The following is a 21590-nucleotide window of genomic DNA, read 5'->3' on the forward strand; positions in this document are numbered from 1 at the left end:
TGCATGGTTTGATACTATTCATACGCTCTCTGAGCTGTTGTACGTATGTGTATGTTGATGATAGCTGACTGGGTGTTTCCGTGCAGAGATCTGCAGGTAATCTCAAAGATGTACCAAAAACTAACTCTGCACTAGAGGCTTTGATATCCGGCTTGACGGCTGCCCTGAGACCAAGTAAGATGGCTGGCAATGTGACGGTCCACTTTGGATTCTCATGTGCCTTCAATGAGCTTTTTAAGACACGGTGGAACCGTTCGACCATGCCATTGGCCTGTGGATGGTAAGCAGTGGTACGAATCCTGCTAGTGCCAAGCAGGTTGATCAGTTCTCTGAAGAGTGATGATTCGAACTGCCGTCCTTGATCGGTTGTTATGGTTGATGGACATCCATAACGGGAAATCCAACCATCGAACAAGGCACGACAAACTGTGTCTGCTGTGATGTCTGCTACAGGTATGACTTCTGGCCATCTGGTGTAGCGATCAATTACTGTTAAGCAGTATGTCTTTCCTTCTGAAGGAGGCAGAGGTCCAACCAGATCGATATGAATATGAGAAAATTTTGCATCGGGTGTTGCAAAGGTGCCTAAAGGTGTTTTGGTATGCTTATGAACCTTTGAGCGTTGGCACTCATTGCAACACTTTACCCAATCTTTGATGTTCCTTCTCATGTTAGGCCAAACGTATCTTGCAGATATTAGCTGAATGGGAAGCGGGGTGTGTCCGGTCTTCAAAGGTCAAAGATATTAGCTGAGTAGATGATGTTACACCTGCATGAGCAAGATTGTGGAAATGATGAAAAATAGTCTTGCGGAAGCTCGCTGGAACAAATGGTCTTGGTGAGCCTGTAGACACATCACATACCAGTTCTGTTGCGGTAAATGGACTTGGCATTGACTTGAAAGTCAGTGAACTAGAGTTGTCTTGCTGTAACTGTTGTAATTCAGGGTCCTCTTGTTGAGCGGTTGCAAAAAGGTCAAAATCCAGGAATGGTGATTTGGAAATCGAGTTGATTTCTATTCTTGAAAGAGCGTCAGCTACCACATTATCTGCACCTTTAGTATGACGAACATCAGTGCTGAATTGCGAGATGAAGTCGAGGTGTCGCCATTGACGTGGGCTGCATTTATCAGGATTTTGCTTGAAGGCGAAGACGAGAGGTTTCTGATCCGTGAATATTGTGAATTCACGGCCGTCTAGCATGTGTCGGAATCTTTTGACAGCAGTGTATATTGCTAACAGTTCTCGGTCGTAAGTGGAGAACTTCTGTTGACTCTTTGTCAGTTTCATGGACAGGAATGCAATGGGTTCCCATCCTTTTCCATTTGATTGCATTAGCGAACCACCGACTGCTAAATCACTGGCGTCGACCCAAAGACTTAGCTTGGCACCAGGAATTGGATGGTGAAGTAATGTTGCACCCGCTAAAGCTTGCTTCGCATCGATGAATGCTTGCTCGGCTGGATCAGTCCACTGAAGGATATCAGCTGGCTTGGTTTGAGTAGCTCTTTTGGATTTCTTTTTGTTTTTTATTCCCTCCAAAAACTTGTGTAGAGGTGTTAAGATGTGTGCAGCTCTGGGCACAAAACGACGATAAAAGTTGAAGAGACCAAGAAAACGTCGTAATTGAGTGATGGTGTTTGGCTTAGGAAAGTTCAGGATGCAATCAACACGATCTGTTAAAGGCTCGATGCCAGATCCAGAAACTTGGTAACCCAAAAATTTAATTGATGAAACACCAAATACACATTTAGAGGGCTTGATGCTGAGGCCATATATTTGCAGACGTTCGAATAACAACCTTAGATGTTCGATGTGCTCTTCTGGTGATTTCGAGGCTACCAGTATGTCCTCAACAAAGGCATATACAAATGGAAGTCCACGAGTGACCTCGTCAATAAACCTTTGGAATGTGGCTGCAGCGTTGCAAAGGCCAAATTGCATTCGAGTGCTCTCGAATAACCCAAACGGTGTGATAATAGCACTTTTATGGACATCTTCCGGATGTATAGGAATCTGATGATAGGCCCTAATGAGATGTATGTGGGAAAAGATTTTACTACCATGCAATTCAGATGTAAAGTCCAGAACATTTGGAACACTGTACCGGTCCTTCACAGTCTGTGCATTTAAAGCTCGGTAATCACCAACTGGACGCCACTCATCACTGTCCTTTTTTGGGACCAAGTGCAGAGGTGATGCGTAGCAGCTGTTAGATGGTCGTAAATGGCCGAGGTCAAGCATCTGCTGAAATTCTTGCTTCACGATTTTCAATCGATCAGGAGCCAGACGTCTTGGTTCGGCATGCACAGGTGGACCAATAGTCTCGATATGATGCACGACAGAGTGTTTCACAGGTTGTCCTGGTTGTGGTGGTTTGATGATGTCGGGAAACTTGCTGAGAAGGCTGTGGTAGATGGTGTCACCTTCGATGAGTTTGATTGAGTGAACTTCTGCAATGTGACGATCACAGTCAGCGTTGAGTTTTGTTGTCCTATCCAGTAAACATCGTCGTCGGAGATCCGGAACAAGATCAAAGTTGAACAGAAAGTCTGCCCCAATGATGGGTGTGGAAACATTAGCCAGTAGGAAAGTCCAAGTGAAATTACGACGGAGATTGAAATCTAATGTCACCCTCTTTTGACCATAAACACTAATGGATGAAGCATTAGCAGCAGAGAGCTTCATAGTGGCGTCACGGCGTCGTTGTGATGGTGATGCTGGAAGGATAGAAACATCGGATCCAGTGTCAATCAGGAATCGAATTTTGGAATTTCTGTCCATGGCAAAAAGGCGACGAGATGCCTGTGGCAAGGAGCATGTCGCGATTACTCCTCGCCCGCCCGTTTTTTTTAAACTTGCACGGCGACACGCACTTTTTGGCGTTGTTGCCGAATTTGTTGTGATACCAGCAGTTTTCCGATCGTGGATGCGGACTGCGCGCACGTGAGGTACGTTGACGAGAGTTGCTACGCGAACGCAGGACGTTTTTCAACTCGCGGCGTAACTGAGCCACTTCGTCCTGAAGTTGCGCGACGGAATCCGGCGGTTTCTCAACTGCGTCAACATGCTGAGGGTTGACTTCGTGAATTTTGTCGGCGAGTTGAGCAGCTTTCTCGAGAACGAGTGGAGTGACAGCAGCGAGAATGGACTGAGTTGATGCCGGTAGGTGTTGGAGAAAAAGCTCCATCAGCAATTCTTCGGAGACAGAATGCGATTCCGCTCGTCGTCGCAATTCGCGGAGAATGTCGGATGGTTTCCGATCTCCCAATGACCCGCATGTTAAGAGCTTTCGAAGTTGAGTGGACGACGACTCACTCGACCGTTTAATCAGTTCCGATTTCAGCCTTTCATACGGATCCGTGGCCGGCGGATTAACGAGAATGTCCCGGACAAGAGCCGCACTTTCCGGAGGCAGATTCGCGACAACATAGTTATACTTTGTGACAGATTCGGTTATCGGTTTCGGAACAGCGAGAGCGAAAGTGCTTTCACACATGATAAACCACAGCGCTGGATCATGGTGGTTAAAAAGTGGTACCTGAACGGCACTTACTTCCATGATGAAAATCCAGGAAAAGTGATGTCAAGTTCCGGAAAGCGAAAGTTCACTCACGGGAAACGCCAGTAGATTGCCTCGTGCTGCAGTGAAGAAACTGGAACTTGTTTGAAGTCCGCGGTCACCATACTTTGGGTTATGAGGTTGCGTGATTTGAATAAAATGTTGGATTCAGGATAATTGATTAATTTCTTAAAATAATTATTTATTTACAACACGAAACATAAGACGAAATAAAAAATCTACGGAGCGACATGTTGAGCTCTTGATGGTTCGATCGCTTCTCCTGCGATTTCCCGCGTGACAATCCAATGGCGTCGGCTTTACAAGTGCCGCCATCTGTGAGATAAAATACAAATCGAATCTCACCACACACCTAACAGTCTGAGTGTGTAGCTAGTGCTGTGTATGATATTTCAGTGCTGCCATCTATACTTCAAATTGTGAGTGAAGTGTAATGATTGAATATTTGTAACGTTGTAGGACTGTTGCTCTCTGTGGCGAGACTTTTTAACGGGGAGATCGGCTCACATTCACGCCTTGAAGTTGGGAACCACAGAAAACCAACTTCAGCCGACCACCACTGTGGGGTTCGAACCCGGAATAATGGAGTCTACAGGATGAGCTATGGTACTATATCATGATTTTTTTTTACGGCCGTATGCATAAAGTCTAGAGTCTTTGGTAGACCCAAAAGTGATAATGAATTTATAGTGTGAACTTATTTATTTTTTTCATATATTTGTGAATTTATTTATTTATTTATTGTGCCGGGCTGGAGCCATCGAGGAGAAATACAAGATTTTAAGACCTTGTATTTCTAGTCTTAGGCTGGAGCCCTATCACCCTACAGCCGATGGCCCCTACAAGGATGGGGCTGACAACAAGACTCCAGCCCTGGGGCCAAGGACGATTGTCATCATTTTTTTTGTATTCAAGCTATAAACTAACTATAACTAAGTGGCCGTGAAAAGGCTGACATGGGCCTCTCTTATAAAGATCCCAGCCAAGGGACACTTCTCTGGGCCCATGTTACATCTCAATAACCCACCGCTGTGGGGGGGGGGGGAACATGCTTTCTTCACAACTCGCTCTCTACTTGTCAAGAAAAATACTGGTGTGTGAAAAGAATTTCCTTTGCTTCTCAAGCAAAGAAGAAGAAAAAAGAAAAATGAAGAGAAATAAATAAATAAATAAATATATATATACACACCACACCAAAACTGTTGGCAAAAAAAAAAACATGTTCAAAAAATCCCCACCACACCTTTCTCTAAAACCAGCGAAAATATTGCCAATATAGCAACCTCGAAATAGTGACACGAAATTTCTAATAATCTGAAAAAATAACTCAAAGTGGAAAAATAAATTGAAAAAAAAATGTTTCTAATATTCTTAAAGCCCATTCATGTTTTTCATAATATTTTTCGGATTTAATGAATGTCATTAAGAGATGCCGTAAATGAAACGAATGTGATGACAACAACTACTACCGCTCTACATGCGGTTGTATTGGCGTGATTTCGTAGTTGACATTTGAAGTCTTTCTTTTCGCTGTTTTTTTTTTCTTATTTGTTGTGATTTTGAATACTTTGACCGAGTGACTATTGATTATTTGCGTGTGAAATGCGTTTTTGTGTGATCAACGATGTCATGATGAAGTTCGCGTGCCGGATTGGCGAAACATTTGTTTAGGGGTAAGGGTACAGCCATTTACAATATTTTGTCGGTTGTTGTGTGTGTGATGATGGATTGGAAAAAAATATGTTTGTATATATAAATTAGATTTTTATATAACAAATTATTTTACATTTGTAGTTCTATCGCGTATTTCACAATGCAATTATCAATTACTTCCTTGTTTAAATGCGTTTTTTGTTTACGATCTCGCGTATAACGTTCCCACTTAAAACGTTTTCCCCGCTTAGTACGACTCATTTTGGTTGTCCTAATTCTCATTTAGATCTCCCGTTTATAGCGTTTTCCCACTTACAGCGCTTTTTGTTGTGTTTTTGTGAACAACGTTATAAGCGGGATTCGCTGTATTGGGTTGATTTTAATCATCTACGTTATATATATATAGTCTCCCTGTTATAATGACTGGTGGTTTTGTGATGATCATACCAGGGTTGCGCAACAATCTTGCCAAATAGTACTAATGTTAGAGAATGTAAAAGGAAGATAGGAAGTAGTTTCTTTTTTTTTTCTCTTCTCATAAACAGTAGAATACAGTAGAATATTCATGAATACGTAAAGGTAATTCCCAATATATGGGACATTTTTATCACCAAGCTTTCAACTTTGCCAAAACAACAGTGATATGTCACCAAAATCATCGGCTATTGGGTGTTCATAACATCCTGTGTATAACCCTAGCAAATAGCGTAAATTGGGCCTAGCGGTATGAAATTGTTGCCAAGCAGCAGTATACTGTGCATTAACTTCAATTGCAACCACCAAATGTCTCGCAGCTACTACAAGCTGGAAAACTGATTTTGGTGTGTTCAGCGATTGAAAATTTAATGGCCTATATAATCATATCCTAAAATTGGTTTGTGCATGAGTAGCGCTGCTGGTGTTTACCTGGCTTAAGATTGAAAGACACTGGTGGTTGGAATCGCTAAGTTTAGTATGAGAATTTATGAAACTTCTGTTTATTATTTGGTTGCGATAGAAAATTCCACGCTTTTTACCTGTGCTCAAATAAGTACTTTGAGTTATCGCCGACTCTAATTTGGTGATATATTCAGTGAGTGTCTTTCTCACTGACCCCAACAATCATGGTAAACAAGGCTTGACAAATCCCAGGCACCAGGTTGCACTGAAGACCAAAAAAATTGGAATTGGTGTAAAAAATTTTGGAACAGCTGTAATGTAATTAATTTTTAGCGATGTATTGGAGATTTTTTTTCCTTTAACGAGAAAATGTCACCAACACATAGCCAAAAAGGAAGAATACTACAGTTGTTAAAACGGAAAAATTGCAAACAATTTAAGCAACAATAAGAAACAAAACATTTTCAGACTAAATAAGGGATAATATAACATTCTAGACCAGTTTTTCTCAACCTTTGGAAGCCTGCGGTCTGGTTTCATTCATTTTTGTAAGTTGAAGGCCCGGTCGAACACATGATTAACGGAACAAGAATGGGGGCAAAGGAAACGGCAGATCAGAGATCAGTCACGGCCCGGTATGAATGATGTCACAGTCCAGTACCAGGCCGCAGCCCAGCGGTTTAGAAATGCTATTTTAGACAAAGGGGTAATATAACATTCTAGACCAGATACGGGGTCAATCAAGATTGAAGCACACAGGGTGATTTCACACTCAATAATGACCAACAGTAAAAAGGAAATAGCAACCTAGAAGCGGAAGGAAATAATAACAATAGCCCACAGAAAAAAAAAAAAAACATAATAGAAACCACCAAGCATGAAAATAGAAAAAAATATCAGTTAAAAAGAATTACACCTGGCCCATCTTTTTAATAATAAAAAGATCGGGGCATAAGGAATTCCAGGCATAAATATTCTATGTATTAAAACTAAAACCCGGACCCTTTTTTTTAAATAAACGGATCCAGGCATGAAAAATTCTGTAGGTTCATTTTAAATAATAAACCGATAAAACAGAAGGCATGGCAATGGATGAATAACTAATAAATACAACGAAATAATAAAACGGTATGATACAACCTGAGCAGTAGATAATCCAAATGACTCGAGCTACAGAAGGGAGGAATAATAATCAGAGACTCGCTGGAAATGGAACAACGGCTGTTTGGAATTTTTGAAAAAACGCGGTGAACAAAAGAAAATCCTGCACTTCGTTGGGTGAAGCCAGCGCCATCTGGTATCACCCAACGAAGTGTTAAAAAATATGGCAACCCAGAGAAGCATTATGACGGTCTTGGCGACTTATCGCGAGGAAAAAGTCGCCGAAGTCATGGCGGACCATATTGCATCTTTTCCAAAATGCCAATGGAAGAGAAGTGCAGACAGGAAATCACAAAAGAAAAAAAGGATTATACCATAACTGTTCTTGCGATTATCAATCGTTTCCTTGCTTAAATGTAATTTTTTGTTCATTTGGTTGTTTTTTTCACCTCTATTTTATGTAATATATATCAGAGATGCAGCTGTACTCTAATTTAATTTGGTTTATTCGAAAAATCGGGGTCCTTTTTGAGTGAAAGTGGGTCCCTCTCAAAAAGTATTTATCTTGAAAAAAATTGTACTCCCCCATAATTCACTGGTATCTCTATGGATCTTTTTCCAGCATGCCCCAGGTCTTTGATCACCTGTTTATATTTCTTAGTTGAGACTGAGCCGAGGGTCATGTTCTGGGTAGGAGAAGAAGATATCTGTGAATCAAGTAATTCATTTCTAAAAACATGTTCTATCCAAAAGTTCATTTACTTTCATTGTCTACTAATAGGAACAGCTTACAAAGAAGCTCATTAGCACTGAGAATTGAACATATGGAGTTCCGCACATGTAACAAATCTAAAACAAATATACAGTTGATCCTGCTTATAATGTTTATCCCATTTGGAATGCTTTTACACTTAGTACAGCTTATTTTCGTGGTCCTAACAATAAGTAAAGGCCCGTTTACACGAGGCAAGTGCTTTAGTTGGTAACTTAATTTTTAGTTGCCAAGTACGATACAATGTATGCAGACGATAAGGGCCGTTTACACGGCTCTAGTTGGCAAGTGCGCAAGTACACAAGTGGTTTAGTTGGTAAGTGAATACAAACGGTTCTATTTTTTCTGGTTAAGTAGACCTATGTGCATGTGCCAGTGGGCGTGACCTGCCGCGCTGGAGGGGTCTTTTTGCTCTCTCACGGAGGGGTTTATTTTGATCTCAAGCGTGAACCTGTTCATACTCCGTCGTCTCCTGAAGTTTCGCTAAAATTCCGCGGAAATATTGGATGGTGAGGTGGCCAGAGGACACAAGCTTCAAGTTTGTTGAAAAATATCTTCGCCATGAATGTTTGTTGAACTATTGAAATGAAAATTACCTTAACAAACAAGCTAAAAATTATTCGATGTTGGAAAAAGCTATGGAATATTCTGTCGACGTGATGTCAGGAGTTGAAAAAAATTGAAGATTCAAAAATATATATCAGGTGGGGAGGATTTAAATATTAAAAACTGGAGGGGGGTTTCAAATATTTCTCTCGTCCAGAACGAATTTGCTGCCATCTGTTGTAAAAATACATGATCAAATACTGTATTTAACATAAAGATATCATCTATATAGATTATATTAAAAAATGATAATGATTTCGAAAATAATTTTTGTTTAATTAATTTTTATTATTTAATTTTTAACCCTTAGAATTTCCTACAAATGCCAAGAATCTTCTCCCGTATTTTCGGCTTACATAATTCATAATTTATCTCCTCTTTAACTTCGATTAAACTATCATATAATCGATATTTAGAACTTAGAGGAGAAATAGAGAAATCTTATATTTCTTCTCGATGACTTACATAAGTTTATAATATGTTGTGTATTATTTTTTCCCCTCTTGGGTAAGTGAAAGTGAATAAATTTATATTCTTTAAAAAATATATATAATGTGGCTCTGATCGCAGTATTCGTAAGTTCTATCTGATCATCTTCACCTCGTTACGAAAGCTGTGAGCTTTAAAAAGCACCTCTCTAAATGCCAGATAAATAAAAAATTATTACTATTATTCTCCCGCGCATTGTGCGTCTCTCTCTTTCCGTGGATTTCAGTAGACTGAAGCGCGCATGCGCTAACTGCGCTCACCTCCGTAAAAATTATCCAATGAGCGTCAACTTACCACCTATCGTGTGGACACTTTCAAGAAGAATCGGTAAGTTAAAATTAAGTTACCAACTAAAGCACTTGCCTCGTGTAAACGGGCCTTACTTCTCATTAAGATTTCCGGTTTAAAGAGTGTTTTCCAGCTTACAACGTTCTTCAAAAAACCGTTATAAGCAGGATCCACTTTAATTAACAGTTGGAGGCACACATTTATATATTTATTAATAAATCAATCTATAAATTCCCTTATGATTGTTTTACATTTCTTTAAAAAAATTGTTGCACTTTCAATATCTTCTGATCAAATTTAAAGCAAATTCGATTCTCTATCAGACACTTATCTTCTGATTCCCTATTCATACTTTGGTTTTCCTGGTAAAATGATTTTATTTTCTCTCCCTGATGGTCCACCAATCTGATCTGTCGCCATTTAACTGCGACATATTTTCACACCTGATTATGGGAGCTATGTCAGTTTTGTGTTGGAGAAACTTAACAGTGTGCTTATTTGTGTGTGTGTGCCCAGCATTTGGCATGTTTTGTGTTGAGTAGGTGGTGACATCTATCTAGCGCTGCAACTAGATATGCTTTCTCAAACAGGGCAAGCACACATTTTGGCACACCCATGTAATGTAGAAGAAGCAGTTATAAAGGGTAAATTTGGTGCCCCCCTCCAGTCCAGAGCCCAGGACACTAGACCCTTCTGTCCCTCCCCGTCCCAGTTGCTGCCCTTCATCTATCCTCCAAACTGATAATGCGTACATCCCAGTTGCTGCCCTTCATCTATCCTCCAAACTGATAATGCGTGCATTTGAAGTTTAATGTATATGTATTTGTGTTGTAGGTCTGTGTGATTGCTGTGGCAACCAGAATTTTTTTCAAAGGAATAGGAAAACTCAAAATTTGAAAACCTTGGAAAATCACATTTTTAGCCGATTACCATTGCGCAAATAACTACAACTTACTCAAGAAATTTTAAATATGTTGTCCACCATGTTCTGGTTGGCTATGAGGTGAAAGCACAAAAATTCTTGTTCAACAACAGATCAGAGTATGCCATGGTAATGATGTGGATGTTCTTACAATTCACCTTTATTAAACCAAACGTGCGCCCCCCCCCACTTTAATTGTTAGGTTTGTTTTCTATCATGCAAATTAAATGAACTCAACCGGATCGATCACGATCCGATCCGGATATATACATATTACAAACATGTGTGATCTCGTCATAATTTACATATCGATCACAATCTGATATGTAAATCATGACGAAATCGCACATGTTTGTAATGTGTATATATATGAACTGTTGAGATCCTGTATTGTTCTTGTTTTTATTGTCATGTTGGCGTTGTTTCATCAGTTGTTAGCATTCATATGTTAGACGTAATATGGACTTTAATTTTCAATGATTTCCAGCAGAGATCAGTATGCTTCCGTTAAATAAATCCTTTAATTTGCCGATTATTATTTTCGTATTCTTTCTGTCTGTGCTCACGCATAACCACACTTTGCCAACATTAATATTCCCGAGGAACTTCTAACATATAGGGGATGCTCTGGAGCTTGAAATTCACCAAAGTTTGCAATCCTACCACTGTTCATAACATTTTGTGGTACCCGCCACGCCAGAAGTCGCAAGGGTTAAGTTGCATCCTGTTATTGTCAAAATGGGTCTTCAGCATCTGCTTTGCTGGTATTGCAATGTGCAAGAAGTTGTTCTATCCACACACTGATGCTGTGGAAGTGCCGAAATGATGTGGTTGCACAAAATAGATTATACTGCTGGCCAAGTACAGCATCATCTACTTGCACATTTTGCACTTTTTTCTTTTGCGAAAGAAACGTCCATTACTTCAGGAGTATCCATGCAAATTTTCAAGTCATTCCGATAAGTACTTATTGTATAGTTTTGGAATCAAAACTTTAATTATAATCGCCCTGTATATAGCTGATTATTTTTCATAAATCTGTTACTACTATACAGTAGAACCTTGATTAACTGGGCTTAACAGTGAAACTATAAAAAAAACAAATAGTGGATATTAAGACCGGGAGATATACAGTAGATGTGCTGCTACTTATGGGGAAAAAAATAGTCTAGTGCTCGAGAACGAGCACTAGACATCCTTGAACGACATTCTTGAAGAGCAACTGATGGGTACTTGCATGACGGGAACATCGGACCAGCTGAGTTGTTCGGTTGATTTGCGAACATAGGTAACCGCTTGGACTATCTGCAACTTGTATGGTTTGAATGCTAATCTCCTCCGCAACACTTTCCAGACTGTCATAACAGGCATTTACAAATCTTGGCAGGCACAATGAGTTAATTTGCTCGGACTGTTAACTAAAGCGTTTCGAACACTTTTGACATTTTTTTCACTCACACGTGGGCGACCGGAGCTTTTACCTTTACAAATGCACCCTTCATCACGAAATATCCAAAACCAATGTAAGATACTCCATCGATTGGATGGCGCAATTCCGTATTCATGACTAAATGCTCGTTGTACAGTCATAACTGAGTCACTTTTCAAAAATTCAAATCACACAGAATGTTTTCTGTTGCGCTGTAGACATCTTAGGGAGAAATGAATCACATACGTTAAACTCGCAGCATTCAGTCTGATGGCCTCGTGCCGCCATCTATCTCAATATCCATGAACTTTCAACAGTTATTCTTGATTTCCGATGAACAACGAGTTTGTACTTTGTTTAGTTTTCTTTCAATAGCCCTGTAAAGTTAGGATATTCATTTATGTACAGACTGTATTATAAATGTTTCATCAGTCATTTAAATTTATAATGAGAAAATAATAATTTAAGCTAATTTGTCTACTCGTGTCCACACACACTATTGCATCTTCCAAAAACTAAAGGAACACAACAGAATGGAAACTGATTTAAAGTGGAGTTTTCGTAGTTAAGAGGTTTTGAAGTTTTAAGTTTAATTTAATAAGTTATCTGTTCAATTTAAACCAGGGTTGGCAGGTTTTTGAAACATGGCAGTTTTTGACGGTTGAAACTGTCATGTCAAAAACCTCAAATATTGCTTTTCAATATGAAAATTCCCATTGGAAATGCGCACTTTAATTGCACGTAATGTTTAAAGTGACTATGTTATACAAGGAATAAATATTTAATATGATTCTAAAATAATTTTTTACTCTACATAATTATTTTGGACAAAATATATATGGTTTTTTTTAATATAAAATATACAATTTGAATAAAGCAGCATAAGCACTGGAAGGAAAACTGTGCAGGGTTCGTATGGTGCTTAAAAACTCCTTAAAAAGTCTTTCATTTCGTTTTTAAGGGCCTTTTTAAAGACCCTTGAAAACTCCTTAAAATCCTTCCAGCTGTTTCCAAAAAAAAGTAGACTTTCCCCCGCTCTCGATTTTGTCCCCGAAAATCGGATTGTGGTAACTGCAGCTCCTTATTCAAATTATCGGCCCTTCATCCGGCTTTTCATCGTGAAACCTCGATCATATGCTTGATCGTACAGCTGAAGATGGTTTACTCTAGTCCAGTGTTTCTGAACAACCGACCGCGGTTTCCGTTTTAAAAAAAAAAAGGAGAAGTCGCCACTGCAAGCAGTAGAAATTACCATGGACGATCGTCATTGCGTCAAATCCTGATGTTTCGTGGGAAAAAAAAATTATTTCATGAATAAAAGAGCTAGTCCGCCAAATTATGAGAGTTAATTTGTAATTTTTGCCAAATAACGTGTTAAATCGCCAATGTTGCCAAATAACAAGTGCTAAATCGCCAAACATCATGTTGAATGTCATGAAAAATTTGCTCTAATTTTGCAACGATTTCTGAGTACAACTGAAAAACAAGAAGGAAAATTGAAAAACTTAATTTTAAAGAATTTGTATATGTGTTGATCCACTTTGACCGAGAGATGAATAAAGAGTTGCTGCAAATCTAAATTTGTAAGAAAAATTTTTGTCAGCTGTGGATTTTTATTTTAAATAATTGGGGGAAGGGGAATGAATATCACTTTTAGAATTTTTATAATTTATGTGATGCTGTTATGAGTTATATTTTTGACCGAAACTTCAAAGTTTTAGAATACTTTGGTGACAACAGAAAAGTATGTATGTAGATTGATTATTTTATGAATTCTTATGATGCTGGGTAACAAATCAAAAGTTGAAATTTCTGAACCACTTCTACGTCTATATTTTTGAGAAGAGGGAAAATTTGACAAAAAAAAAATTTGCATATGGGCCCAGCCCCATTTTTTTTGCTGTAAAACTTATTAATAAACTTTTTATTGCTGTAAAAGTTATGAAGTTTGCCATGACTCCTTAAAAACTGCTTGAAATTCCTTAAAAAGTCCTTAATTTTTATTTAGGAAATTTTGTATGAACCCTGCTATGGAATGATTTGACATTCTATGATTCAAGATGGTTCTTGACCTTCCAAAATTTCTTCAACTGCTTTTATATGTGTGCATTGATATAAACCAGTGTTTCCCAAAGTGGGCAATATCGACCCCTGGTGGGCGATGGAATGGTGCAGGGGGGCGATAGAAGCTACGGATTTAACATAGGATCCTATAAGTTCACTTGAGTTTGGGGGCGATGAGAGAAAAATATTTCTGAAGAAGGGGGCGATGGAATGAAAAGTTTGGGAAACTATGATATAAACCATCTGCTGTACTCTTTTTACAACAGAAACACTTTTTACAAAGTGTTTAAAAAAGTTTATTACAGCATATATGTAATGTTGATTTCTGTTATTATTAAATTATCTGGATAATCACTGAGATACTCTTATTGTGCATAACATTGAAATATATCTAGCGATCAAAATACTAAATTGTAGAACTAAAATGTCATTTAATTTGGCAATGCTAGCTTGTACATGAAGCTTAAGAAACTCCTGTAACTTATCCTCAGTCAAACTTAGTTATTCTTACTTCTGCACTATGATATGGTATATTTACTAACATTTAAACTGGAGAGCTTGGTTTTCCAATTGAAGCTGTATTTGATTTTGAATGTGCAAAACAAATGCTTTGGGTATCAAGTCCTGTTGGCTCTGCTTTGGTTGAAAATACTCTTCAAAACTCTGTGAACTTATACATCCTGAGCTCTAAGAAGTTTTTAGATGAAAATAAATGAGTTTAATTAGTGTATTAACAGATTCTGTGTGAGAATTTTTACATGTAATAAAATTTTGGGCAGATCAGAAAATTTAATATATCCAAATAGATTCTCAGTAATTATAATTCCGAATATAAAACCCTTTAATCTACATAAAAGTAAGTGTTTTTTATTTAGCATATCTATCAGGTTAAAAAAAACTATTTGACAACATTAACAATAAGTTTTTTTACTGTTTTAATACTGATTTATAGTTTCTGAAGCCTAAAACCTAACTCTGATGCTCCTATCATACATATTTTGAATAAGCAGCTCTGTTCCACTTATCAAATTGAACACAGGTAATCAGTAGCTTAGATAAAAATGAACCACAAAACTATATTTTATATGTTCTAGACTCTTATGTTGAAAAATTCAAAATTGCAAATTATAATTAATATTTTGTTTTAGTTATTGTAATAAATTAATGTTTAAAAATATAACATTGTAATATACAAAAAAGTAAGTTTTTCATCATGTTATATACCTATTGTGTTTAAAACATTATCAAAAAACATTTATTTAGGTTTTTGATGATTTTCGATAGTTTTTGACAGTTTAAACCTCTTTTTGACGCTTGTCATTTGACATCAAAAACCCAACCCTGACCATGGCCTTCCTTTAGATGTAGGCATGATAGGTCCTGTGACATCACTATGAATGAGCTGAAGTGGCCTTGATGCATGTTTGGTCCCTCTTTTAGGGAAAGGCATTTTTATCATCTTTCCAAGGACACAAGTAGAGAATTAGCTATTTCCACTTCGGACTTTACAGTTGTCAAGTTGAGAAACTTATATTTTTGTGAACACACGTGCTCCGTTGCACCACTGTCTAGATACCAATCACAGCTAGGCTTCTTGTTACCAGCGTTGGCAGTCAGTGCTCGATTCACGTTCTGCGAAACCATCTCGGACGGATGGGACGTGTTCTTCAACAGTTGGGACGTGTTCTGACTATGTCCTCAAACACCACAGGAAAAACATTGAATTCTTCTCTCATTGTTTCTGGAGTATCTCCCTGATTGTACGCGAGTTTTTCCTATATTCTCTGTTTTAAGAGCTCTATTGCCCACAGCTACTCAATTTGTTTGCATATAGTCACAGTAACTTCTTCTCTTCCACAATCAGACACAATTTTACCATTTTTGTGGACAGTTCATTCTCATCACGCTCTAAGTTCAGTATCAGACCTTCGTACTCTTTGGGCAGACTCATTAACATCACATGAGGGACTTCCCTGTTGGTAAAACCCAGGGTTGTTTGGTTTAAACCAACTGGTTTTTTTTAAAAAACCACTTTGGTTTTTTTCAAAAAATCAGATAAAAGTTGCCTAAATATCATTTTTTTTCCTTGAAAAATATCACATTTGTTCATTATTAGCCAAAATGTTTCATTTTTACCACATTTTATATCCTTGGGGTACATTCTGATGGTATATCTTTAAATGACATAAGATTTTATAAGTGGTTTTTTTCAAAAAGTCTCATAAAAATGGCCAGAATATATATATATTTTTTTCATATGAAGTATCTTAGTCATTTAAAGTTATATATAAAAGCCAAAATTTCTCATTCTTACAACATTTTCTAACCTTTGGCTACGTTCTGATGCTCTATCTTTAGCAAATTCATGAATAAGGATTGCATCACAAATCTAAATGTAGTGGTGTATTACATATCTCACAGGGTTTCTTTTTCCTTTCACAAAGAAGCAGCTACAGTAGTGACACCATCATGCTAGGGGCAGGTCCTATAATCCAATGAAGACACCAGCTGTCCTTAAAGGACAAAGACTAGTGTACTAGTTGTTACATTACCTCACATACATTTTCATTCCCATAAGAAGTAGCACATCTCCTACTGTATATCTCCCAGTCTTAATATTTCAATAGTTGTTTTTTTTATACTTTCACACACACACTGTTAAGCCCAGTTAATCAAGGTTCTACTGTATAGTAGTAACAGATTTATGAAAAATAATCAGCTATATACAGGGCGATTATAATTAAAGTTTTGATTCCAAAACTATACAATAAGTACTTATCGGAATGACTTGAAAATTTGCATGGATACTCCTGAAGCAATGGACGTTTCTTTCGCAAAAGAAAAAAGTGCAAAATGTGCAAGTAGATGATGCTGTACTTGGCCAACAGTATAATCTATTTTGTGCAACCACATCATTTTGGCACTTCCACAGCATCAGTGTGTGGATAGAACTTCTATCAAGATGCACATTGCAATACCAGCAAAGCAGCTGCTGAAGACCCATTTTGACAGGATGCACCTTAGCCCTTGCAACTTCTGGCTGTGGGGGTATCTCAAAATGTTATAAACAGTGGTCAGATTGCAAACTTCGGTGAATTGCAATCTCCAGCACATTCCCTATATGTTAGAAGTTCCTCATTCCTCAGGAATATGAACGGGGGGAAAGGGAGTGCGTTTGGTTTAATAAAGCTGAATTGCAAGCACATCCACATTATGACCATGGCATACTCCGATTCTGTTGTTGAACAAGAATTTTTGTGCTTTCAACCTCATAGCCAGAACACGAGGTGGACAACATATTTAACATTTCTTAAGTAAGTTGTAGTTATTTGTTCAATTACTTTGTTTTTTGTGGTGTTTCCATGAATTATGAAATCGTGAAATGCTATAATTAAGGTATCATTCTGCCATGACTGGCTATCGTTTCCATTCTGCGAGCAAATTTCCCACATGTTGGATGATGTCATTAATTTTACATTTTTAAGTATTTTTTCCCCTTTATCAAATAAAATTGAATTTTTTCAGGAATATTCATGTCAATTTTCAAGTCATTCTGACAATCATTCTTTTTTTACAGTGTTTTGAAATCAGAACCTTAGTTATAATCACCCTGTATATCGTAAATCATTGCTAATTAATCTGTATTATTTATGGTTCATTAAATACATTATATTCACCTAATTTTTATTACTTTTTGCAAAATAGCTTCCTAATTAAGTATACTGAAAGTAACTAAAGATAAACCTTTATATGTTATATGATTAATAATAACATTAAAAGAGTTTTCAAACACACAGTAATCCATTGAGTTAAGCAAAAAATAATTAAATGGCAAAAGTTGGTTTTTGTTAAAATGTAATAAATATTTATTGATTAATTAGCATGGGAATAGTGTTAATTACATTAATAAACATTATATTTTTGGGGCACGGTAGCCCGGTCGATAAGATGCTCGCCTAAGTACCAAAGGATGTTTAGAGGTGTCGCGAGTTCGATACCCGGTTCGCCCTTGTCAGAAAAAAACTTTCCTGACACAGCGGTACAACAAAAAACGGCGACTTGATCGCAGCAAAAAATTGCTACCGCAGGGAGTCCTCCATCGAGGGGTTAGCGCACCAACCTCTCGATGAGTATAAAAAACAAGCCTGCCATTCAGAATCGGCAATAAATTGTAGGTCCCTGTCTAATTAGCCCTCGTGTGCAGAAAATGACCGTGGTGCGACAAAAAATGATCAAATGAAGCTGTAAGATATTTAAAAACTCTTTCAGATTACAAATTAGAGGGCATAGATATGCGTGCTAATGAAAATGGGAACATCAGGGATAAAGATGATATTGTTGAAAATGATCTAGTATCAACAGTGCCAACTGATGTTATGTGAAATGCTAGATAATTTTGCAAAAACGAGGATGAGGTGTTAGAAAACTCCTGAAACATGTTCTTCAAAAGATGTAGGGCAGAAAAAAAGACATCAGGGATGAAGATGATATTGTTGAAAATGGTCTAGTATCAACAGTGCCAACTGATGTTATGTGAAATTATAGATAATTTTGCAAAAACGAGGATGAGGTGTTAGAAAACTCCTGAAACATGTTCTTCAAAAGATGTAGGGCAGAAAAAAAGACAAACGTAAGTGCAACACTCAAGTTTCAAGAAAAAGCAAAACAGTTTTGAGCAATCTGAAAAAAAAACTATTGCATGGGATAAAAAAAATTCTTTCTAGAATCTGATCAGATCCTCGGCTCTAGATTCCATTGGAAAAGATTTGCCATATGGCCATTATAGAACATTGATATAGCACCATTCATTTAGAGTTGTGAGAAACGGATCTTATTTTGCATTTGGAATTCCAAAGAGAAGTGACAATGAACCTTCTACAAACGAAGGGGTTAATTATTTATCCATGTCCACATTGTCCACTGAAAAAAAGATGTCAGGTAATTTGATGACCATTGTATTGTGTCTGCGACACAACAATGGTGCGCAGTTTGCCAAAAAAAAACACCACTTTATGTATAAATGCTACCAATGTGACAAACGGGTCCATCAAATATATGTTTTCCTTCTTTTATCACGGACATTAGAAAAAAATTTGAATTTTCTGCACACATTTCTATGTTAAAACCGGTATGTGTTACGAATTTGAATTTGTAGTAGAAAATAGAAATTTTCGTGTGATAACTGTACTCCAGAAAGGAATAATCGTGAGAATATAGGCAATAACAGTTTCCGCTTTTACCTCTCCTCAAGTGCCAATGTTCCATTTATGGAACATCAAGAAAAACAAAGAAAACAATTTTTTTCCTCAAATTTCAAACTTGATCTATGTATACACATTCAAAAGACCTCAAATTTCAGAACAATAAGTGACTTTGTTCATAGTTCGGCCTTCAAACAGTTAATAACCAAAGACTGCAGTTGTTTTATTTTGAAAAGGGGGGGGGGATGGGGGTTAACGAAAATATTCTTGTAAGTTAATTTCGCTGCTCCAATTTATAAATATCTGCTTCAAAACTGCTCAGAATCCTATATTTTGCTGCTCCGAAATGGACTTTGTCACTTCCCACCCCTGATTATGCCATCTTTCACCTGTAAATAGTCATTAACGCATTTCGATGTAAATATTAAAAAATTGACGACGAACTTGACATCTTTGATGATTTGGCGATGTCATTGTAACCTCCATTGGGGTTGTTGTTTTTCCTCAACAAGGAAAAACAAATAAGTTTTTTCAGTTCAATTACTTTATTACATTTTGTGAAGTTAGTGCTTTACATTAATAATTAATTTTTCGATTTAGTTTGAAACAATTTTCAATTAAAAATTTAGTTCAGAAATTCAGAACAGTGAAATTGCTTGGATCTCACTTGAGTAACTGGAACTTTGTACTCTCTAATGATTTACTCTAGTCTAACAACTTAAAGCACAAATGTGAAGTGGTTTCTGTTTTAAAAAAAAGTTGCCACTGCAAGCAGCAGAAATTACTAAGGTCGATCATCATTGCATCAAATCTTGATGTTTTATGAAAACATTTTTTATTCCGTGAGTCAAAGAGCTAGTCTTCCCAACAACTTGTATTGAATCGCCAGACATTGTGTTGATTCTCCAGAGATTTTCCACCATTTTGCAACTATTTTTTTTTTTTGAGAATAACTAACGAGAAGCCTGCAGGAATCATACCCATAAAATTGAAAAAATAATCATTTTAAAGATTTTTTTGTGTATTTTCACCCAGTGGTGAATATAGAGTTGCTGCGAATATGAATAATTTTGTAAAGAAAATCTTTGTTTTTTTTTTTTTTTTTGTTTTGAATAATTTGGGGGGGGGGGAAATACAAATACAAATACAACGCCACAACAGGCAAAATGCCTAATGAGGTGGCTGACAAAAAGATGCCCATAAAAATATGGATGTCGTATGTTTCAAAAATACAGCAACCCAATTAAAAATGCAATTAATAAAAATTACGAACAATGTATACACATGATAAAATATTATACAATGCCCATAAAGAATACTTATGGTTGTCTTATTCTAAGAATGGATAGCTTCTCGATTTACCCCAACATGTTTATCGTATTTCTTTTTAAACGTGGCAATTGTGTTACAATTTACTACCTCCGGGGGTAAGCTATTCCATTTATTAACAACCCTATTGGAGAAAAATTCCCTGCGACACCATAACCTTGCATTGTCCCTCACCAATCGATACTGGTGTCCCCTTGTAAAAGCAGTCGATTGGCGGTGTACTAAAAGTTCATGGTCCATCCTATCCATCCCATTGAAAATTTTGAACACTTCGATCATATCTCCTCGACACCTGCGTTCATCCAATGTAAACATATTCAAAAAATGAAGTCTTTCTTCATAACTCAAGCCCTGTGTGCCAATAAGGACATGCGTAGCTCTTCTCTGCAGCCCTTCAACCAAGTCTATGTCCCTCTGTAGGTATGGTCTCCAAAACCTTACAGCATACTCCAGTCCAGGACAAACTAAGCCTCGAAAAAGCGGAAGAATGACTTTAGGAGAACGCGAAGAGACCTTTTTGAAAATGGGACCAAGCATTCTATTTGTTTTTTTGACAACCGCTGAACAACGTTCAGAAAACTTAAGTCGCTCATCAATGAGAATTCCCAAATCGGTGACTCTAGTTGCATCCGGGATAGTGACACCATTCAACTCGTAAGAGAACCGTGGGTTGTTCGAACCAAAATGAGCGACCATGCACTTATCTACGCTAAACGTCATGCTCCATTCATTTGCCCATGCTGCAATCTTGTTTAAGTTTGTCTGGAGCAACTCCCTATCGCTTTCATTTCCGATTACCCCCATTAGCTTCACATTATCTGCGAATTTTCTAGTAATTCCATCGATACCCTGATCGAGTTTGTCGATAAAAAGTGAAAAAAGTATGGGGCCAAGGACACTTCCCTGAGGAACTCCACTTGTGACGTCTGTCCAACCAGAGATTTCCCCGTTCACCATAACTCGTTGCGACCTATCTCTTAACCACGATTCTATCCAATTCAGCAAGTTGCCCCCTATTCCAATCTCGTGTAAACGCTTCAAGAGTTTGCCATGTTGGACCCGATCAAATGCCTTCTGGAAATCAAGGTAAACAACGTCGCCATTTTTGCTCTTACCCAAAGCCTTAGTCACGTAATCATAGAAGCAAAGGAGGTTAGTTACACATGACTTCCCCTTCCTGAACCCATGCTGATTATCCGACAATGCATTATTTTCGTCTATCCACTTCACAAACTGCCTTTTGATGATAATTTCCAAAATTTTCGAGAGGGAGCT

The 21590-nt window shown here is 37.5% G+C and overlaps 1 long non-coding RNA gene across 2 annotated transcripts in view; it reads left to right on the forward strand.

Annotated features, from left to right (window-relative positions):
* Nucleotides 1-5069: 5069 nt before the first annotated feature.
* The window catches only part of LOC149084730 (uncharacterized), a 46701-nt gene continuing 30180 nt past the window's right edge, over nt 5070-21590 (forward strand). For both annotated transcript variants that reach the window (XR_016192998.1, XR_016192997.1), the window contains exon 1: nt 5070-5255. This is a non-coding gene — a long non-coding RNA (uncharacterized LOC149084730). The remainder of the gene's footprint in view (nt 5256-21590) is intronic.

Source organism: Pholcus phalangioides, unplaced genomic scaffold (genome assembly GCF_987345545.1).
Source record: "Pholcus phalangioides strain wild (caught in Gottingen) unplaced genomic scaffold, Ppha-v1.0 ptg000008l_1, whole genome shotgun sequence".
Taxonomy (NCBI): Eukaryota; Metazoa; Arthropoda; class Arachnida; order Araneae; family Pholcidae; genus Pholcus; species Pholcus phalangioides.